The sequence below is a fragment of the Macrobrachium nipponense genome, chromosome 42 (assembly GCF_015104395.2).
Source record: "Macrobrachium nipponense isolate FS-2020 chromosome 42, ASM1510439v2, whole genome shotgun sequence".
NCBI classification, from domain to species: Eukaryota; Metazoa; Arthropoda; class Malacostraca; order Decapoda; family Palaemonidae; genus Macrobrachium; species Macrobrachium nipponense.
In genome coordinates this window covers 8,013,569-8,031,068 of record NC_061103.1, presented here as the reverse complement: position 1 = coordinate 8,031,068, position 17,500 = coordinate 8,013,569, and the positions used below count along the sequence as shown (strand labels likewise).

General features: G+C 32.8%; 1 pseudogene; it reads left to right on the top strand.

The window, feature by feature from the left end:
• LOC135212965 (lachesin-like) overlaps positions 1–17,500 on the top strand; it is a 101,719-nt pseudogene that overhangs the window by 54,419 nt on the left and 29,800 nt on the right.

Genomic DNA, 17,500 nt, shown 5'->3' with positions numbered 1-17,500 from the left:
TGACCATCACATATTTAACTATCGATAAAATCCAATCTCCTTCACTTACCGGCAAACTCTTCTTATTCCGTCTCTCTCGAATCATTCCTTCGTCCATCTCAGCAGCAACAGCGCAAAATTACGACGGGAATGAAGGGAAATTTCGCACTAAACACTAAGTACAGATAGACTTTCGAGGTTCCGCAAGGCTCCGCAACCGCAGCGCTGCTCTGGTCTGGTGGCCAATTACCGAACTACATCTATAAAGACTTTAGAACCTATTGTTTTATTTTTCACGGGTACTCAACCGCATAAATACCTATTTGTTTGTGTAATTGTGTACGTATATGTGCATGTATGTGTGGGTAATTATGTGTATGCTGATGTGTACGCACTGCGTGCAATTTTGCATCCATTATGTGCAGCTATGTGTACTTATGTGTACGCACTGCGTGTAATTGTGTGTACGCATTATGTGCAGTTATGTGTACGTTTCTGTGTAATTATGTATACGCTTTACGCGTAATGGTGTGTACGTTTTGTGTAATTATGCCTTGGTTTTTGTAATGTTTACGTTTTCTTAGTTACGTGTACGTTTTATATGTAATGATGTATATGTTTCAAATCTATTGTGTACGTTTTATTTGTAATTATGTGTACATTTTATGCGCAATTATGAGTATGTTCTCTGTATAACCACATCTACGTTTTATATATAAATATGTATACGTATCATGTGTAATTGTCTGTACGTATAATGTATAAAAATATGACATATTGCGTGTAGCTGTCTGTATATTTTATGAGTAATTGTGTGTTTACGTTGTCTGTACGTATTATATGTACTTATGTGTCCTGTTTGTGTAAACGCGTACGTAGTACTATGTGCAATTATCTGTACGTATAACGTGTATTTATGTATACGTATTACTAAGTATACATAGAACTAAATATCAGCCAGTATTTCCCATTATTAAAATAGACATAATCCTAAGAGCAGGAAGCTAAAATACTAAGCCCAGGATATCTACGAATTGCGCACTATTTATTTTATGAGCCTGTTATGCCGGAAGTTAAAAAAAAAAAATACTCTCATCTTACAATGATTGAAGTTCAAACGTCAAAAAAATAGTTGCCTCTACAGTATAATGGAATGTAAATATTAAATTCTCTGCAGACAAGCAGGTTCTAAGCTCGACGTAATAGGAGTTTGCGTATATTTATTGAATGTTAAGGCTGAGTAGGAATGGGGGAAAATACACACACATAGTCCTACACAAATGGAGAACTAATTAAGGTTGAGTAGGAATGAAAAAACGCACATACATAAGCCTTCACACATGGAGAACTAGGTAAGGTTAAATAGGATTTACCAGAAAACACACAAATTGGCCTACACACATGGATAGCTAGGTAAGGTTGAGTAGGAACGAAAAACAAAGAAAACACACACACACATAGGCCTGCCCACATGGAGAACTAGTTAAGGTTAGGTAGGAATGAACAAATCACACATACATAGGCCTACACACACATGGAGAACTATTTAAGGCTGAGTAGGAATAAAAAAAAAAAAAAAAGGCAGTCACACACGCCTACATACGTGCATGGAGAACTAGTTAAAGTTGAGTAGGAATGAAAAAAAAAATCGCACACGCACATAGACCTACACACATGAAGAAAGAGACTTTCATATTTGGTTCACGGCCCAGACCAGGTCAAACGGGGTCAGACGAGAAGGCTGAATATTTCAGCAGACAATTTACGACCTGATGTGGCTAGACACACTTTATGAATACGGAAGGAGGCTAAAGTTTTTATGGCCATTTGGCGACTAGACCACTTCGTAATGTGTTGTGTAGAGGGCCCGTTCTCTTTGAAGGAAATAATAAATAATAATAATAATAATAATAATAATAATAATAATAATAAATACTAAGATAATAATAATATAATAATAATAATAATAATATTATTAATTATTATTATTATTATTATTATTATTATTATTATTATTATTATTATTATTATTATTATTATTATTAGTATTATTATTATATTATTATTATTTTATTATTATTATTATTAGTATTATTATTATTATTTATTATTATTATTATATATTATTATTATTATTATTATTATATTATTATTATTATTATTATTATGATACTCAATAATAGTGTATTTAAATTTCAGGAAAAGGGGATGAATATTTAGCATTACAGGAATAATAATAATAATAATAATAATAATAATAATAATAATAATAATAATAATAATAATAATAATAATAATATAATAATAATAATAATAAATAATAATAATAAGATAATAATTAATATTAATAACAAATAATAATAATTATTATTATTATTAATTTTTATTATTATTATTATTTCATTATTATTACCAAGATAATAACGTATTTAAATTTCTGGATAAGGGAATGAATAGTTAGCATTGCAGGAATAATAATAATAATAATAATAATAATAATAATAATAATAATAATAATAATAATAATAATTTGTGTTATTTTTTCAGAAACGAGGATTAACGGTTATCATTGCATAAACAACCCTGCTAATGAACGAAACGGGATTTTAATGCTCATTAATATCATTGCAATTAAGAACGGCTATTATCATGATTAGTTTTACGCTGAACTGGTAAAGTTAATGAAGACCAGATAAAGCAATGATTCTAAAGCAAAGAAATTAAGATCCAGAAAAATTAGTGAAAATAGAAGATGAACATTAATTTAGAATAATGTAGAAATGTATAGATAAATGATGAGTGTGTTAAAGAAATATGCCATTTGATTTTTATCATATTTCATATCATCTCCAACGTTTTAGTCTGATTCAGTTACGAAGCAAGATTGCGGAATCACATATTGTATTATAAAGAAGGTCGGAGAGATAGAGATTTATGTTAAGACATTTCAGGGAGTGAAAAGTCTTCCATGGCTTCCACTCTCTCTCTCTCTCTCTCTCTCTCTCTCTCTCTCTCTTCTCTCTCTCCTCTCTCTCTCCTTCCTTCCGGCTATAAATACAACAACACGACCCCACCTGAAGGGCAGTGTAAAACTATTTTCAATCTTAGAAAACATTTAATCCCCAGGAATATCCAGCCCGATTTCAAAAGGCCGGAATTCCAGGAATCCTGGAGGGCTGGATCGTAGGAGAGGAATGAATGGCTCAGAATAAACAGAGATGGAGAAGGAAAATGTGACGAGAAACAAAATAAAAAAGTGGAATATTTGAGAATGAGACGGAAATTTCTGTAAGAGTTCAATGGAGGGGCATTAGAAATAGTGGAGTGAATGGTTAATAATAAATAATTAAATGAAAAATAAAAGGCTACCTAAGAGAATTGAAAGAACGAATAATAGTAATTATTTTTTTGATAGTAAAGTATGTATTATAGGAGTCTCATAGATGAAATGCGATGAATAAACTGGCATGCAACTGAATTGTGTCTCCAATATATTTAATGTATGTCTCAATTTGACTCTTTCTAACAATATATATTTTGTTTGCTATTTTATATATTCCCGAAATCCTGCTTTGGAATGGTCGAAAAAAAATAATATACAAATTCATACAGAGCCAGGCTAGTTCAAATTGAATAATGATATCAGTCAAGACAACAGGAGGTCAGCTTGAATGTTATTTTATGCACTTCCTAAATACTACCTGGAAAGTTCTAAAAATAAAAATAATGACAATATACAACCTTAGGCAAAGCAGATTAGTTCAGATTGAATTTTGTTTGCTTTGGAATGGTCGAAATAAAATTATCATATACAAATTCAGACATAGCCAGGCTGGTTCAAATTGAATGATTATGTCAAGCAAGAGATCAGGAGGTCAGCTCGAATGTTATTTTATGCATTTCATAAATCATTCTGTGCGTATCCTAAATCCTTTTCTGAATTAGACGAAAATCAAAATGCAACTTTAGACAAACCTGGACTACAGATTAAACTGAATTATATCATTCAAGGTATCAGGACATCACCTCCTCTAACGTCTGATTTGAGCAGAAGATAAAAGCAAATAAAACCAATAACTACTACTACTACTACACCTGTTCCCCTCCTGAATTCGAACGCCCCACCCGGGCTATCACCATCGCTTGACCTCCTGAGATCAAAAGCCACCGCCCCCCCCCCCCCCCCCCCCCCCCCCCCCCCCCCCCCCCCCCCCCCCATCCCCCCCCCCCCCCCCCCCCCCCCCCCCCCCCCCACCCTGCCCCGCCCCAACCACCACCGTCCAATATATCATTAGCCATTTTGGAAGACTTCTAATTAATCCCGAGAAACGAAACTGCTCTCCCGACCGGAGGTCTTTCAAGTCGAGTTCGAAGATGCTTCGGTACTCACTCAATGGCCCGGGACATCGGTCCAGTGGCCTCAGAGGGAGAAAGAGGAAGAAGAGGGAGAGAGAGGGAAGGGATTAAAAAGAGGGAGAGGCAGGTAGGAAGACTCTGAGGGAAGAGATCCTTCGATTCGTACGCAGGACGGCTCTGTGTCGATCGGGTAATTATCGAGCGTAATGATCGCTATCGCTCCAAATGACTGATGTCCTTAATCACTTTTGAACGAAGAAGGAGGACGAGGACAAGGAGGAGGAGGAAGAGGGTGAGAAGAAGAAGAAGCAGAGGAGAGAGAGAGAGAGAGAGAGAGCTATCGAGACACACATCAAAGCCCTGGGAATCCACGAAAAAGCAAAGGCATCGCCAGAGCAGAAGAGTCGGCCAAGTATGAAATAAGGTGTGGGAGAAATTGCGTCATGAATGAGAGAGGAAATAAAATTTGGAAGTAATGGAAAGTACGAAGGGAACCCGGATAGAAATGGTAGGAATATGAATGAGGTGATTAGAATATAGGAGCAGAGATAAACGTAGGTACGAAAGGAACACTAATGAACAAAAAAAAAGTCAGTTAGATAGACAGATTAGATTAGTGGGAAAACAGTGAATAACAGACAGACTCGAAATTAAGTGTATATATATATATATATATATATATATATATATATTATATTATATATATATATATATATATCCACAAGTTTTACAACAATATATGGGGAGAAATACGATGTAATGTAGGCCGACAGACAATTATAGGATGTATAACCTGCCGGAAGATGCTCAAAGCCAGGGACAGTATATATTTCCTGCTAATGGTGCATTGCGGCATATGTAAGGCAAACCACCTCTCTCTCTCTCTCTCTCTCTCTCTCTCTCTCTCTCTCTCTCTCTCTCTCTCTCTCTCTGTATGTGTTTGTCTACCAGGCATCATGTAATCTCTTCCGTGTGATAATATACTTTTCGGTTGATTAACTCTCTCTCTCTCTCTCTCTCTCTCTATCTCTCTCATATTGTATTTGTCTATCAGGCATCATGTATTCTCTTCCGTGCGATAATATACTTTTCGTTTGATTAACTATCTCTCTCTCTCTCTCTCTCTCTCTCTCTCTCTCTCTCTCTCTCTCATATTGTGTTTATCTATCAGGCACCATATCTTCTCTTTCGTGTGTATTATACTTTTCCAGTAGATTTTCTCTCTCTCTCTCTCTCTCTCTCTCTCTCTCTCTCTCTCTCTCTCTCTCTCTCTCTCTAATATTGTGATTGTCTATCAGGCCCCATATCTTCTCTTTCGTGTGTATTATGCTTTTCCAGTAGATTCTCTCTCTCTCTCTCTCTATCTCATATTGTGTTTATCTATCAGGCACGTTATCTTCTCTTTCGTGTGTATTATATTTTTCCAATATATTCTCTCTCTCTCTCTCTCTCTCTCTCTCTCTCTCTCTCTCTCTCAATATCAGCACAAATCTTTGCTATTCGAATCTGTGTCCTGTTGACATGGTTGTCTTATGTTTTTTTCAATCTCGAGATCATTCCCTCTACCAGAAATTATCTCTTAGCCTTTTCTTTTTGCTGGATTTCTTCATTATTATTTTTTTTTTTTTGGCTTTCAGTCCAAACAGTCCTTTTCTTGATTTAAATTCTTTGGTAAAAAAAAACATTGTCTATTTTCTCTTCTGTTGTCACGTGCAGTCTTTTTTTTCAGATTTAAATTATTTAGTAAAAAAAACAATTCTACTTGCATTTTTGTTGTCCAGTGCAGTCTCTTTTTTATCTAGATTTAAATTCCTTGGTAAAAAACATTGTCTATTTTCTTTTTTGTTGCCCAGCGCAGTCGTTTTTTCCCTAGATTTAAATTATTTGGTTAAAAAAAGTTCTATTGGCATTTTCGTCGTCTAGTGCAAAATTTTCATCTAGGCTTAAATTCTTTTGTAAAAAAAAAAAAAAAAAAAAAAAGTATTTTCTTTTCTGTTGTCTAGTGCAGTAATTTTTTTTTACATTTAAATTATTCGGTAAAAAAGATTATTTGCATTTTTGGCGTCCAGTGCAATAATTTTATCTAGATTTAAATTCTCTTGTTAAAAATTATATTTTTTATTGTTGTCCAGTACACAATAATTTTTTTAGATTTAAATTATCTGGTAAAAAAATGCTATATGCATTTTCGTCGTCCAGTGCAATAATTTTATCTAGATTTAAATCTAGATAAAATTATTTTGTTATTGTCCAATACACAGTCATTGTTTTTAGAATTAGATTATTTGGTAAAAAAAATTCTATTTGCATTTTTGTCGTCCAGTGCAATAATTTTATCTACACTTAAATTCTCTTGTAAAAAAAAGTCAAATTTTTTGTTGTTGTCCAGTATTTAGTCATTATTTTCTAGATTTATATTATTTGGTAAAAAAATTCTATTTGTATTTTTTTCGTCCAGTGCAATAATTTTATCTAGATTTAAATTATTTGTTTAACGAAAATGTCTTCTTATTTTTTTATTTATTTATTAATTTTTTTTTTGGCGGCCTTCCAGTGCAGAGTCCTTTTAATGTATACATTAAATGTTTTCAGTGAGAGGTTCATGTCCCTTTATTTCTCCACTTATCTGTTTATTTATGTACATCAACAAATTGAGGTGACTATCGAAGATATCACTTACCTCTAACATAATCGTTAGAATCATTATATTCTGAGCGAACCAGGTCTCCGTAATGATAATGACAGCTTAAAAACAAAAAACAGTGAATTTGTTTAGGTATAATTAGGACAGCAAGAATTTACAGCTCCCGTCCAGCCAACCAGCGCCACGGAAAAGAGATATAACCATTTTATGCAAAAAAAAAATAAATATTCGCGATTTGTGTTGCGATCTACATCGACGCCAAAATAAGTGTCTGCGAAATGATCTCATAGAGACCCCATTCCCGGGATATAATTTGACTCCATGAACGTTTAAAAGCTTATATATATATATATCGTTGGCCAAATGTCACCGTCCAGAAATCTATGAGGTCGATCCCTGTGACCGGAATTATCACGCTCGCATACCCGGGCACATATAAATGGCTTTGTTTTACCCGTTAACAAACAGCGGCGTAATTTAATGGTGTTGTAGGCAGGCATTCCGCTCTTGTCCTAGGTAGCGCTGGGGAAGCCTTTGCTAATTATATGCTCGGCTGGCTCTAATAATATTAACGTGAGACAATGGAAGCGATATTCACGTTAATTTGTGCTGCCTTCCTATATCATTTATTCAGTCTAGTAGCTTTTTGCCAAGGGCCGTATAATTAATCAATGGGCATTACATTATTTCAACCCGTAGTATCTTTTTATAAAGATGTAATGTTATATTGGAATGATATTAGCAATGGGGTATTTCTTGGATGATGCGCTTGCATGGCCTCTCTCTTTCTCTCTCTCTCTCTCTCTATCTCTCTCTCTCTCTCTCTCTCTCTCCTCTCTCTGTGTCTCTCTTTCTTCATAACTGGATCATAACATTGCCGTTTCGATTACCTTCAATAAAATAAGATACTGAATAATTTAAAGTCAAATGAAGAATTCAAAGCGAAATACCCATTTAAATAAGATTCGAAACAACACAAATAACCAAAATTGCGCGGTAAAATCCATGTAAGAACTGTAACTGTAAAACGAAATGGTAGGAAAGGAGCAACTGAACTATCTCCTTCTAAGATGGCCCACCGGATCTCAGCCATCCCTTTCGAATGTCCTCCATTTTACCGCTCCAACATCTCCAGGAATTTCTCCCTTGTTTCTAGGATCAAATGGATCGGTTTTGGTTTACATTTGGGTGAGAGAGAGTGGGTGAAAGATAGAGAGAGAGAGAGAGAGAGAGTGGGAGAGAGAGAGAGAGAGAGCGCGCTCGTCATAAGTATAAACAAGTTCACGGTGGCATATTTTTAATAAGGAGTGATGATTGTCACTGAAGAGTTAATGTGCAAGGGATGCCAGAGAGAGAGAGAGAGAGATAGTTACTATACTGAAAATGTATAATAAACACGAAGAAACGCATACAGAGAGAGAGAGAGAGAGAGAGAGAGAGAGAGAGAGAGAGAGAGAGAGAGAGGAGAGATTACGAAATCCCCTTATCCAGGAAATATTCCATAGCAAATTGAAATACCATACAACAATTCATCCTTATAACAAAAACAAAAAAACTGCAGTGTAAGAATAATGTAGATTAACCACATATCAATCAGTCATTTTAACAAATAAATGACAGCGTCAAAGTAATGTAAATTAGCATAACACGGAAAAATAACAGTCAAACAGACAGTGGAATTCAAAAGCTACCAATTCACCCTATGTCTTATTGTCGACTTCTTCTCCGACCTCACCACAATTCACAGAGAAAACCCAGCGATAAAAAAATGCGAGGGACTTTCGTCCTTATCCCATACATCCCGAAGACCTATTTTACAAAAATCCTGAAGCTCCAACTTTCAGTCTCTTAATTGAAATGGAAGAAGAAGAAGAAGATGAAAAAGAAGAACTTCAGCGTCGATTAAAGTGTTTTTTAATTACCTTAAAGTCTATCTTAATTTGTCCTACATGTTTTTTGTAGGTTTGATTACTTTAATGTTCTGTGCCCTGTAAGAGAGTTTTGATCATTTTTGGAAGTGTGGTTAATGATGTCATTAAATCATTTAAATTTAGAAATTCATGGAAACACGTTGAATAATAACCTAAATAAGAGATACTTATATATTTGAGGTTTATATATACATACAAACATACACACACACACAGACACACACACACACACACACACACACACATATATATATATATATATATATATATATATATATATATATATATATATATATATATACATATATATGAAATATATTTATATACAATTACTATATATAGATACATAGTAACTATATTATATAGATATAATTATACATATGTATATATGTATATGTATATAAACAGAGCTAACAATATTATATGTAAACCAAAACTAAAATACATACATATCTGTCAAATCCTATAACACGAATGAGAAATCTGTCACACAAAAAAAAAATAAAACCCAAGAAAACACACTTGAAGTAATGTTAAGACAAAAAATAAAATTCTGATGACAATATTCCGTGCTTTAGAAAACTGATATTAAAATGACCCACTTTTCTCTATCACGTAAAACATCCTGACCTCTGTTGGACTTTTAAGATACATCAGGGTCTGGTATTCTGAAAATAGCTGCCAAAAAAAAAAAAACAATTGTTCGTGACTATTTTTTTTCTATTCACACACACTCTGATAAGTGTGAATGGACACCTAATGACATGACACCATGATATAGTTTAATATCCAGGACCACACGAACATTGACACACACATACACACACACACACACACACACATACACATACTATATATATATATATATATATATATATATATATATATATATAATATATGTATACACACACACACACACACACACACATATATATATATATATATATATATATATATATATATATATATATATATATATGTGTGTGTGTGTGTGTGTGTGTGTTTGTATGTTTCAGTTTTGTTCTGTCTTTAATATTTTCATGTTGTTTTCGTTTATGTAGTTCTAATTATGATTATATTTTGTTTATTCAACTTTTTGTATAGGTTCAGAAGTTGACATATGCCAATTGTTATTCAACAGGAAGCTTATTTGAGCATAATTGTATCATAATTTCACGTTTATAATATCTTACTTATAGTGCCCACTGAACCGTAGTAAAAGATAATTTAGAAACTACAGGAATTCGTTTATTGTGCAAAATTATATATAAATTATTTTTATTGAAAAAGAAACCGACAAAATTACTGTGTAAAACGTGTTTACCTATAAATATTTACATTTTTTATAAATATTTATAAGTAAAGACGTTATACCCAGTAATTTTGTGGGTTTCTTTTTCAATCTTCAGAGGAAAACTAAAAGACGTTTTTGTTTGGTTCAATCATTTTTATATCATTTCGTAAACCATTCATTTTCGTATTTTGAAATACCAGTTAACCACTTATAGAACTGCAATACCATGCCAACAATCCCTCAGATTCGTAAACTATTCATTTTCGTATTTTGAAAAACCAGGTAAACATTTATAGAACTGTAATTCGTAAAATATTCATTTTCGTATTTTGAAATACCAGGTAACCAATTATAGAACTACAATTCTTAAACTATTCATTTTCGTATTTTGAAATACCAGTTAACCAATTATAGAACTACAATTCTTAAACTATTCCTTTTCGTATTTTGAAATACCAGTTAACCAATTATAGAACTACAATTCTTAAACTATTCCTTTTCGTATTTTGAAATACCAGTTAACCAATTATAGAACTGCAATTCTTAAACTATTCATTTTCCTATTTTGAAATACCAGTTAACCACTTACAGAACTGCAATGCCATGCCAACAACCCCCCAGAAACCACCATAACAAGGCTTCAACGAAGGCTTGAAAAAAAAAAGGACACTTCTAAGAAAAGCATATCGCCACATTTATTTTCCCAGCTAACACTCGCCTCTTATCAGAAATGTCCCTGAACTTTTTTTTCCTCCTCCGTGAAATCCAGAGAAACTGCCACTCACACAGCAGATAGCGCGCACGCAACGAGACTTGACCACCTGCGACGTGACGGATTGTCTCCTAATAGTCCCAGTTCTTCCTAATGGCTTTCAGTTTTGAAATTTTAATGAAGGCTGGATGAATATCTCTCGGTAAATGTTAAGGTGTTGATAGGAAAATGATAACCTTGTTTTAGGTATGATTAGAGGTTTATAGAAGACGGCTGAGTTAGTGTTGATATGAAAATGATAACCTTGTTTTAGGTATGATTAGTTTTATAGAAGACGGCTGAGTTAAAGTGTTGAAATAAAAATGATAACCTTGCTATAGCTGTGAATAGAGTATTATGGAAGAATGTTGAGTTAAAGTGTTGATAGGAAAATGATGACCTTTACTATAGCTGTGATTAGAGTATTTGAGAAGGTTGCTAAAGTTAAAATAATATAAAAAAAAATGATTCCCTTGCACTACCTGTGATTATGTACCATTATAGAAGAATGTTGAATTTAAAATGTTGATATGAAATTGATAACCTTAATGTAGTTGTGATTAGAGTATTTGAGAAGATTGCTGAAGTTAGAATAACATGAAAAATGATAACCTTGAACTACCTGTGATTATATACTATATTATAGAAGAATGTTGAATTTAAAAAAGTTGACATAAAAATCACAACCTTGCTATAGCTGTGATTAGAGCATTTGAGAAGATTGCTGAAGTTTAAATAATATAAAAAATGATAACCTTGCTATATACGTGATAAGTGTATGGTAGAAGATTGCCGAAGTTAAAGTGTTGAAATAAAAATGATAACCTTGCTATAGCTGTGATTAGAGTATTATTATGGAAGAATGCTGAGCTGGCAATGGAAAGGCAAAGGCGAAAATTTTTATTTTTCTGAATTTTCTTGAAGTTGGGATATAGAAAATGCTGACGGTGATAGACAGGTGCTAACTTTTTTTTTTTTCCAAGGAACCACTAACTTGGTGAACTTACACAAGCTGAGTCTTCTTCTGTGGCGACTGTGAGAGATTTAGGTAGACATTTCAGTAGAATCGGGGTTATTGGCTAAACATAAAATTGTATATATATTTTTTTGATAATTGTTTTCTAACGCATAGCGAATCATCATTGTAGCCTTTCCTGAGATATTAAGAGCTTGAATTGCAGTGTTGATACAAGTACAGCTGTGTCAGTCCATAAATATAATTGGAAGCAAACTGGAAATATATAGTATATATATATATATATATATATATATATATATATATATATATATATATATATAATGTTTTCGATGTAGGGCAAATCTTCAATGTAGCCTTATCGGAGAAATTAAGAGATGGAATTCCAGTGTTGATACAAGTACAACTGTGTCAGTCTTTAAATATAAGACTTTGAAAGCAAACTATATATTTTTTTAAAATAATTGTTTGCTAATGCATAGCAAATCACCATTGCAGCCTTTACGGATATATTAAAAGGGGATGAATTCCCTTGCTGACACAAGAACGAAGAACGAAGAACCAAACAAAAACTTCTTTCAGTGTAGTAAAACTAAATGTAAATACTTAGAAGTAAACAAGTTACAAAGTGATTTTGTGGGTTTCTTTTTCAAAGAACGAAGATGTCAATCTATTAAGATGAACACTCAAGAAAAAAAAAAATCACATAATGCAAAGCCGAGAATAGTCTCCGATTTGTAGCGCCGAGACGTAATTGTAAAATCACAACAAAGCCTTTTTGATGAACCGAAAATGTTTCATCGACTTTTTAATTAATAGGAGAATTAACTAAGGTACATTGGGACCTGAAATAGGAGACTTTAATCTATCTCCTTAGTACATCACTATAAATCGTCTAATCTCGAACAATATGACATTTTTCACTAAATAAATGAAAACAATGTCAATGAAAGGCATATTGGGTTCTAATATATATATATATATATGTATATATTATATATATATATATAGATAATATATATATATATATATATATAATATATATAGCTATCTATCTATATCTATATATATATATATAAACGCGATTTCATCTACTTTTTTTAGCGGATCACTAAATCAGTATAATGACGATAATAAAACTGTTTTATATTTTTTATTTTTTCTCTATATATCAGTAAAAATACGTCAAGGCAATATCTCCCGTAGAAATAGAGTTCACCCCCCAAAAAAACTCTCATTTTCTCTTCCGTAACACAACGAATTATAATTAATCACCCTTTCACCCACACGCGCCTTCAAAGCCGCCCATATATACACACCCGCCCCCTTTCGTGGGCGGCCGGTTCCCACAAACGTCACGTCCTGCTCCTGCTAATTATACCAGGTCCTAATCAAGTGTTTCCATTTGGCCACCCCCAAAACTACCTTCTAATAAGGCTATTCATTATCTCGGACAAATATATATCAGGAATTGGTTTGAGAGAAGCAGGGGGGAGGGGGTTTGGGTGGGGTGGATGTGAGAGGTTGTGGGGTATGGGGGTGGAGCGGTTGGGGGGGGGGGTGTTGTCGAACAGGACGAAGCCCAGTGATTTTAGGATGCGGTCACGTCTCCCCATAACAGCGGCTTCGAGGCCATACTGATTATCCGACAGTCTTGCCCTCGCGTTTATTATCGTTCGGGCTACTGAGTCCTACAAGAATTGTGCCGCAACCTTTTACTTTTCCTCCTCCTCCTCCTTCTCCTCCTTCTCCTTCTCCTCTCCTCCTCTCTCTCCTCCTCCTCCTCCTCCTCCTCTTCTTCTTCTTCTTCTTCTTCTTGTATCGTGGTTCATCTGACCCAATTCGCGATAAAAAAAAAAAAAAAAAAAAAAAAAAAAAAACACGTTTTTCACAACATAGCCCTTCTTGATTTCATTTGGTCTTGCATTGTGCTTCCGACCAGATAATTCCTCTCACGTTTTTAATTAGTTTGTTTAAAGGGATTTTTACCCGGACATCCAACTGAATTTCTGCACACGGCTACGGAGTATTTTTGACTCAAAAAACTTTTCTCAATACGTTCGTGTTTTTTGTTTTTTTTTTTCGTCAAAATAAAAATGAAATAAAAAAAGACAGCTAATTACACCTGATTATGTCTTGTTTACTATTTTTTCCGTCAAAATACAAAAGAGTTATTTATATCTGATTTTGTCTTGTTATACCATTTTTTTCGTCAAAATAAAAAAAGAGCCAATCATATCTGATTTTGTCTTGTTTACCATTTTTTTCGTCAAAATAAAAAAAAAAGACAGACAATTACACCTGATTTTGTCTTGTTTACGATTTTTTTCGTCAAAATAAAAAAAGAGCCAATCATATCTGATTTTGTCTTGTTTACCATTTTTTTCGTCAAAATAAAAAAAAGACAGACAATTACACGTAATTTTGTCTTGTTTACCATTTTTTCGTCAAAATAAAAAAAAGTCAATTATATCCGATTTTGTCTTATTTACATTTTTTCGTCAATATAAAAACGAGCCAATTACAACTAATTTTGTCTTGTTTACCATTTTTTTCGTCAAAATAAAAAAAGTGCCAATTACACCTGATTTTGTCTTGTTTGCCATTTTTCGTCAAAATCAACAAAAGAGCCAATTACATCTGATTTTGCCTTGCTTATCATTTGTTTCTGTACGAGTTCAATGTAACTAACCTCGAATATTAAATAAATTATGCACGCTCGTCACTCATAGGCCATGTCCATAATTTAACTGCAATATTAACAGTCCTTTAAAGAATATACAATAACTGGGAATATAAAGGCTATTTTGTTTCAAGTTACAGGAAAAATTAATGTAAAACATGAACGTTTATGACGAACTGCTTTTGAAATGTTTTTTAAACAGCATCACTCAAACATTAACACATGTATTACATCCATAATCTATCAAAGCACTCAAGTAAAACCCATTATTTATATTGAAAAATTAATTTATGCCCACTGTAATCCTATCAATTGTGGATAGAATATCATGAGAGAGAGAGAGAGAGAGAGAGAGAGAGAGAGAGAGAGAGAGAGAGAGAGATAGCTCTTATAAAAATTAAATCATATGGTTTAGTGCCTTCTTTCAATTTCATGGTGGTATTAGAGTATACAGTGTCGTGTCACTGGACGAATAATAATAATTCGCACAATAGAGGAGCCTCTAAATTTAATAAGGAAGATTTAATGGAGAGGAATATTCCGAGTTTTATAACAATATACATTATTCATTGTATACATTATTCATTTCCGTAAGCCCTGCCTCCCGAGGGTAAGAATCTATTTCAGCTTGTGTTATTTCCTGGTGATGAAATAAATAATTATTTTATTCTCTCTCTCTCTCTCTCTCTCTCTCTCTCTCTCTCTCTCTCTCTCTCTCTCTCTATTTGATACTTCTAATATTCATTTTTTTCATGTAATTAAAAGGATCATTTTCTATATATCTTTCTGGTGGTGACATAACTGTGCTATTTCCACTCTCTCTCTCTCTCTCTCTCTCTCTCTCTCTCTCTCTCTCTCTCTCTCTCTCTATTTTTTCCCTTAGTTACTGAAGGGTTCAATTCCGTGTATTTCTTTCAGGTGATGAAATAATTGCGATATTTTCAGTCTCTCTCTCGCTCTCTCTCTCTCTCTCTCTCTCTCATTCTTGATTCCCTTTTTTTTCCTCGTCACTAAAAAGAGTTATTTCTAATTCCAGGATGCTGAACATCTCCAGAGCAGGGCTGCTACTGATTGCTCTGTGCCTCTTCCCCATCCTGGCGCACTGTTCACACGGTAGGTTGGAAACGACGAGGACCTGCTATTAATGTAGTCATTGGAAGTGGTTTATAATCGATCTCATTCACCTTTCTGAGTTCTAGTACTTTTGTGTTTTGAATTTTTGCTTTACGTTTTTATCTTCCCCCAATAATATTTCCATCGGAAAATCTTGGGTAATTCTATAATTTGGGTATTTTTCATATTTATTCTAAAATTGTCATTTAACGTCACTTTTCATTTCCATAGATTCATCACTTTCGGTTCACGAAAGCTTTGTTGAGATCCATTTTCATGGGAAAATCTTGGGTATTTCTATATTTGGGTATTTTTCATATTTATTTTAAAATTGTCATTTAATGTCACTTTTATTTCCATAGATTCATCACTTTTGGTTCACGAAAGCTTTGTTGAGATCCATTTTCACTGGAAAATCTTGGGTAGTTCCATATTTGGGTATTTTTAATATCTATTCTAAAATTGTCATTTAATGTCACATTTTATTTTTATTGATTCATCACTCTCAGTTCATGAAAGCTTTGTTGAGATCCACATCCCGCAGGCAAATATTTGATAAGCTTTATTGCTAATCTAATTTTTCTCCATCTATCAGAATTTAATTCAACATTTCCTTACTCGTAACGAGAAATCTATGCATATTTGCTGCACGAGTTTTTATTTCTAATTACTTTTACTTCTTTACAACTTCAATTTATAAACTATTTCCCTCTTCATTGTTTCATTTCTGCATTACAGTTTTTCCTTACGCAAGTTTTCAGTAATCTTTAAGTTACTTTTATTCCAGCAGATTTGTGTTTTATATTTGATGTTTTATCTTCATTCGTGTGCTGTAAATAATTAGTTATTTTGCAACTGCTGGATCAGATATATTATTGTGAATCTTAAAGAAAATGGGGTATTTTGTTTAAGTTTAACTGGTTCAAACTAACTTTGGGTTTCCAGATATTTCATACTAAAAGACAGTGTAAATATTGTTACAAGATAAAAGAGGTGGTGTTGAAATATTATTATTATTATTATTATTCTTTTATTATTATTATTATTATTATTATTATTATTATTATTATTATTATTCATAAAATGCTGAAAAGATCCACGCGGTGTGAATGTAAATATATATTAGAAATATATATTTAGATTTGTATATATGTTTGTATACGTGTTTTTATTATATATTCACATTTACACCATTCGGGATTTCATCATAATTATTATTATTATTATTATTATTTTTTTATTTTTTTATTATTATATTATTATTATTATTATTATTATTATTATTATTATTATTAATTATTATTATTATTATTTTGTTATATTATTATTATAAGTAGTAGTAGTAGTAGTAGTAACAGAAATAATTGCTACCAATTCTATAAACGAGATATTCATAAGAAAATAAAAACACGTTCAAATCATGACGCATAATTTTACTGCAATATGACGAGTACGCTACACATAAATGAACTTAGAACGTACGTGCGGGAAAAAAAACTCTACCCTCTAAATGGCAACACTCACGAAGGGAAATGAGTTCTCTTGTATATTCTGGTAACATGAAATTATGTCGCTGACATATGTGTGTAAATGTTACATACTTCAATCTGAAACTTAATTTTAGATGTGGTGTTCAATTTCTTTGGTGATAAGTTGTCCTATGACCTGGTTATATATGAAAGATTTACTTTTCAACAACAGATTGATACAATGATAAAATCATACATTCACTGAAAAAGCTAAGCTATACATGAAGAATTTTACTAACCAAGT